Below are 6,343 nucleotides of genomic sequence, written 5' to 3'. Positions count from 1 at the left end.
TTTGTTTTGTGATTGTTTTTGCTTATTTGCTTTTTGCTTTTTTGTTTGTTTGTTTTGTTTTGTTGAGTGTCTTTGATTTCCCTGATTGATAGATATCTCAAAAGTATACTTTCCATGAATGGTGTTAGGCTTTCAGTTAGATTATCTATGGGTTTGGAGGATAGCATTGTCATTCCAAATGTTATTCCTTAAGTGTGTGTGTGTGTGTGTGTGTGTGTGTAGAAATTTTAGGCAAGAATGAAATAATAAGATTTCTTAAGACGTTTCTAAATAGTTAATTTCTTTCCACTAAGTGCCAATGATGTCCTCCCAAGAATGACAGCCCAAAATACTACCAGACATTGTCCAATATATTCAATGTGTAAAATCAATATAATGGAAATTCACTGTATGAAGTATTATAATTAAGGCTTTGCTTAGTTGTAATTATTAATATGTACTAATTAATTACTCTTAATTCTATTAATATGTAATACTTTACCTACTATTATGATTACTGCTTACCAGAATATGATGATGATGTAATTTCTTAAATGTATTTTCTTTTTAATACATTGTAAAGAATACATTCAAGTTATACAACAATGAGTTGTAAGTTCTTAAGAATTTTTTTACTATATGTATTCTTACTCTTCATATATTTGCTTATTGGTTAATAAATTCCAACATTTCCTTAACCTTTTATTATGAAGGCTAAAGCTCATAGGTTGTTATGTTACAATTAATTAAAAATAGAAGATTTTCATGTAATGTATATTGATAACATTCCTCTCCATACTGCTAGTACCTCCCTCCTCTCCCCCCATCCAGGTCTGCAACCTTTCTGTCTGCTGTTAGAAAACAAACAAGCAATATTGGCAATCAATACATGGGACCCCATGAAACTGAAAAGATTCTGTAAAGCAAAGGACACTATTATCAGAACAAAAAGACAGCCTACAGAATGGGAAAGGATCTTCACCAACCCTATATCTGACAGAGGGCTAATATCCAGAATATACAAAGAACTCATGAAGTTAAAGCAACAAATCAAGTAATCCAATTAATAAATGGGATACAGAGCAAAACAAAGAATTCTCAGTAGAGGAATTTTGAATGGCAGAAAAACACTTAAAGAAATGTTCAACGCCCTTAGTCGTCAGGGAAATGCAAATCAAAATGGCCCTGAGATTTCACCTTATGCCCACCAGAATGGCTAAGATCAAAAACTCAAGTGACAACACGTGCTGGAGAGGATATAGAGAAAGGGGAACCTTCCTCCATTGCTCTTGGGAATGTAACCTTGTACAAACACTTTGGAAATCAATCTGGTGCTTTCTCAGATAATTAGGAATAGTGCTTCCTCAAGATTCAGCTATACCACTGCTAGGTATATACCCAAAAGATAGCCCAACATTCAATAAGAGCATTTGCTCAACTATGCTCATAGCAGCTTTTATTCATAATAGCCAGAATCTGGAAACAACCCAGATGTCCTTCAGTTGAGGAATGGATACAGAAATTGTGGTACATTTACACAATGGAATATACTCAGCAATTAAAAAAAAAAGAATATCAACGTTGGCCCGAACAAACGAGCGGACAAAACAGAGGCAGGTTGGAGCCGCTGCTGTCGCCATGACACCCGGTAGCAAGAGAGAGATCCAGGAAGAAGCAGAGCAACTCCATTAAGGGGTAGCACCGAGATGATGGGCTTTCTGCTGCCGCCCGCAAGCAGAAGGACTCGGAGATCATGCAGCAGAAGCAGAAAAAAGTAAAGGAGAAGAAAGGGGAACCCAAGTAGGTTTGTGGCTTCGTGTCCAACCCTCTTGCCCTAGCCTGTGTGCCTGGAGCCAGTCCCACTATGCTCGAGTTTCTTCCTGTAGTGCTCACAGGTCCCAGCACTGACGGCATTCCCTTTGCCCCAAGTCTGCACCGGGTTCCTTTTGTGCTTCCTTCCCCTCAGTTAGTCTCTCTTCCCTTGGGCCACTCCTGCGGGTGAGGGGGTTACCCCTTCCCATTGTTTTTTATTCCTTTCGGGCACACCCCAAAGTATTAAAAGTAGCTTTGTAATTAAAAAAAAAGTTATCATGAAATTTGCAGGCTATTGTTGGGAACTAGAAAAGATCATCCTGAGGGAGGTAACCCAGAAGCAGAAAGACAAACATGATATATACTCACTTATAAGTGGATATTAGACATGTAATATAGGGTAAACCTACTAAAATCTGTACAGCTAAAGAAGCTAAACAAGAAAAAGGTCCCTGGGGAAGGTGCTCAATCCTCCTTCAGAAAGACAAATGAGATGGAAATCAAAAGGAGAAAACAGGAAACAGGAGAGGAGCCAACCACAGAGGGCCTCTGAAAGACTCTACCCAGCAGGGTATCAAAGCAGATGCTGAGACACATAGCCAAAAATGGGCAGAATCCAGGGAATCTAATGAAAGAAGGCAGAGATAGAAAGATCTGGAAGGGGCAGAGCTCCGCACTGGGTGAGGGCTCTTTTCTCAGACTGATGCTCCAAACAAAGACAGTTCATGGAGATAACCTAGAACCCCTGCATAGATGTACTCCACGGCAGCTCAGTCTCCAAGTGGGCTCCCTAGTAAAGGGAGCAGGAGTTATCTCTGACATGAACTCAGTGGCTGTTTCTTTGATCACCTCCCCCTGAGGGGAGAGCAGCCCTACCAGGCCACAGAGGAAGACAATGCTGCCAGTCCTGATGAGACATGATAGGCTAGGGACAGATGGAAGGGAAGGAGGACCTCCCCTATCAGTGAACTGGGGACTGGGCATGGAAGGAGAAGAGGGAGGGAGAGTGAGATTGGGAACGGATGAGGAAGGGGGCTAGAGCTGGGATACAAAGTGACTAAATTTTAATAAAGAAAAAGAAAAAAAAACAAACAATTATCTAAGGAATAATAATAAAATAAAATAAAATAAAATAAAGCAGCAACCAAATCAAAAAAGGACAAAACATACAAGAAAAAAAAATAGCCAGAAAAAGCATAACAGGCCTGTATAGAAGCAGGCACACACTTTCATACATACAGAAATCCCTTAAAAACACAAGCCAGAAGATAGAACATACTAGCAAAGGAACTTTGGCATAGTTTTTTTTTTTTTTTTTTTTTTTTTAAAGTACAGACTTAGCATTATGAGACAATGAGACAAAAAACTTCTCAAAATGCTATTGAGTCTGCTTTGTGTTGACCATCTATCCTGCCCTTAAGAGTAGTTTCTCTTCCAGGTGAGACTAGCTTGGAGAAAACTCATTTTTCAGTTACTAACAATAAGTGGCTAACAATTAGAGATAATTTGTGGGTTCAGATCAGGGGGCTGTGTGCATGTCTTCTTTCAGTTTTTTGATCCTACCTGTGTGCATAGCCCTGATCAGACACTGTGCATGCTGCCTTAGTCTCTGTTTGCTTGCTTTTGTGGCAGTCTGGGTCTGGAATGCTTTGGTTCAAGGATGGAGGACATCCATTCCTTTTGGCCTTTACACTCTGTCCATACCCTCTTCCGCAAAGTTCCCTCAGCTTGGAGTGTCCAAAGAGATTTGTTGGAGACTTCCTTTTTATGGCTGAGTGTTATGATTGTTATTTTTAACCTTATTATATTTATTAGCTGTATAGAAAATATTCATAATGGCTCTCTAAGAATAATGATGATGTTGTATCAAATCTATGCATAGGAAGGATGACACTAGAAAAAAGTACATGAACAAAGTTTTGTTTTTAAGATTACTCAACACAGCAGGTAACCCCAAAGAAGGACTTTCCATTTATTGTGTGTAGTAACAAATAGGTATTAAAAAATACAAAAAAGAAGTGATAGTTGGAAAACTATTATAACTAAAAATTAATGTCACAGAATGTGTTGAGAAAGAAAGTCTTTTTGGTTTTCATATCCCTTTGCTCAGCTCTCTATTATAACACTGTTTCAATGTGCATCCCACACAACCCTGCCCTTTTCTGTAGCAAATATTATTTGTTTGACTGTAGTCATACATTTATGTACTTATTGTCCATGTATATTTTAGGGCTTCAGAGTTACAGTTGAAGCATTACAATGAAAATTGTCTGACCCAAAACGCTGAAAATATTTATTTGACTCTTTGTAGAAAAATGTTGTTAATGTTTTTACCTTTAAAATATTCAGATTAGAATATATGATTAAAATTCTTAAGAGTAGGAAGTAGTCATATCTTTAATGTGACTGTTCTCACTTATTTGGCCAATATTCAATAGTGTGAGTGAAAACTGTTAAGTAAAAGAAGGTAATAAGGAAAGGGAAAAAAGAAAAATAAAAGAAACTAGAGAGTTCAGTAATAAAGTACAGACTCATGTAAGAAGACTAATCCGACTAAGAAACAACAGCTATAATGTAAAAGGGAATGAAGAAAACCAAAGGGGGGCTGCTGAAACCTTTCGGGAGAAGTTCTAACGACTCTAAGAAGCATTTTCACTTCCTCGCCATGGCTCAGAAGCCTCTTTCCTGAGAAGCAGGTGACCATGATTCCTAAGGAAAACCATGAAGCGTGTGTGCATTGAACTGAGAGTAAATAAAGCCTATTTTCTTATCTCCATTCAGCTGTCTGCTGGGAAATAAAAGCATAGCATATCAGCCTCCAAGTTCATAGGTCACACCTCTGGTTTATAAGTTAAATACAGACAATGATCTGAAGCCATGCAGTACAGAAAGGTTTAAAGATGTGCTGCATCTGCAATAGTTTTGCCATCTCTCCTGGTCCTCACCATGCTCAGAGCTGTGTTTGCTGTGAAGCCCATCCATTCGCTTCTCTTTATGTTGTCACAACTGAAGTTTGATATCCTGGTTCTATATGTTTACCTGTGTTTCTTATTATGGTGCCTTACCTGGGCCTGAAACCCATTGCCTTCTTTCCGAGTTACAGTCTTCAGTCCCATGCTGGGGATTTTTATTGAGTGAAGTATATTTTGTTTTACTCATCAAGGTAGGTTAGTTCCTTATATTCTTTTCCACCATAGAAATTTACCAATTTGCCAGAGACACTGATGTTTGCAATAAATGCTTCTTAAAAGACGCCGTTGCATCTTTGGCTTTATAGTCATAGAAAATTGCAGCTTTGTTCTAATATCTAGGACTCTTTGACTACATGCCCAAATTTATATGAACATGAAAAAAGCTTCTACCAAAAATAGAAGTTTTAGAGAAATAGTGAGTTTGTGAAAAGACATTATTTATAAATTTCCACTTAGGTCAATGATAATTTGAAGACACAGCGAAGCTGGGGAAAATAATCAACAAAGTTAAAAAAAAAAAAAAAGCTGAGCAGGTTTGCAGTGAGCTACTGGAGTAAGTCTTTAAATTGGGGCTTGATGAGTAGTCAGGAATTCTGTTAGATTCCAGGCAAAGGCAGATAAGGCCACAACTGGAGCACCATACTCATATAGGCAGGTAATCACATATCAGTGCTGAGTGCAGCATTGACTACTCAGAGAATACAAATGTAACAAAGACTGACAAAATCAAAATAAGAAAGGAAAATTATAGGAGAAAAACTGTAACCATGAAGTACGATAAACTGTATTATCAAAAATAGTTCTCACTTGTAAAATTTAAGGTATCACAAAGCCAATATAAGTCTTTGTAAAAGAACACATTGGATTTAACTTCTATTGATGATGGCAATGTAGGAAGATGTATTTAAAATGGTGAGACGCATAGAGACTATGAAGTTAATATTATAAATTAGTTATACATACAATAATTACAGGGGGATTAATTATAGGGGAGCAATCTTGGTGTGCAGGAACATTGAGACTTACTAGAAATTTAACACCAAATATTATGAAACTATGTTGAATAAAATTATCAAAATAGTGTTTGGCTTAATAAAAACCCCCTTTTGAAAAAGTTGGCAACTTTTCTATGGGCCCCCAATAGTTACAGAGTAGACTCAATGTTATTATAGCTGAGATACTAGTGAATGGCCTCAGTAGAGCTAGGTTGCACAGCTGGTTGCTGGTCTCAATGTCTTTGGCTCAAAATAAACCAGCTGCAAACTCTGTTACTCAAAACCAAAACATAAACTTCCAATTCTGAGGATTTGTTTCAGAGTCGCTGACATAGGAATGAGGGCTTACCATTTTCTGCATCTTTTTCTCTTTCTGGCATTTTTCAAGACACAGCTTCTCTGTGTAGCCCTTGCTGTCCTGGAACTTTCTCTGTAGGCCAGGCTGATCTAAAACTTAGAGATCTGCCTGTCTCTGATTCCTAGGTGCTGGGATTAAAGGCATTTGCCATCACTGCTCAGCAGATTCTCTGACTCTTAAATTGATTATATTCTATTGTGGTATTTTATACATACATATATCTATCT

General features: G+C 37.7%; 1 pseudogene; it reads left to right on the top strand.

Moving 5' to 3' along the window:
* Nucleotides 1-584: 584 nt before the first annotated feature.
* LOC110564747 (small EDRK-rich factor 2-like) lies at nt 585-1,783 on the top strand (annotated as a pseudogene).
* The last annotated feature ends 4,560 nt before the right edge of the window (nt 1,784-6,343 follow it).

Source organism: Meriones unguiculatus, chromosome 5, assembly GCF_030254825.1.
Source record: "Meriones unguiculatus strain TT.TT164.6M chromosome 5, Bangor_MerUng_6.1, whole genome shotgun sequence".
Taxonomy (NCBI): domain Eukaryota; kingdom Metazoa; phylum Chordata; class Mammalia; order Rodentia; family Muridae; genus Meriones; species Meriones unguiculatus.
This window is presented reverse-complemented; position numbering and strand designations above follow the sequence as displayed.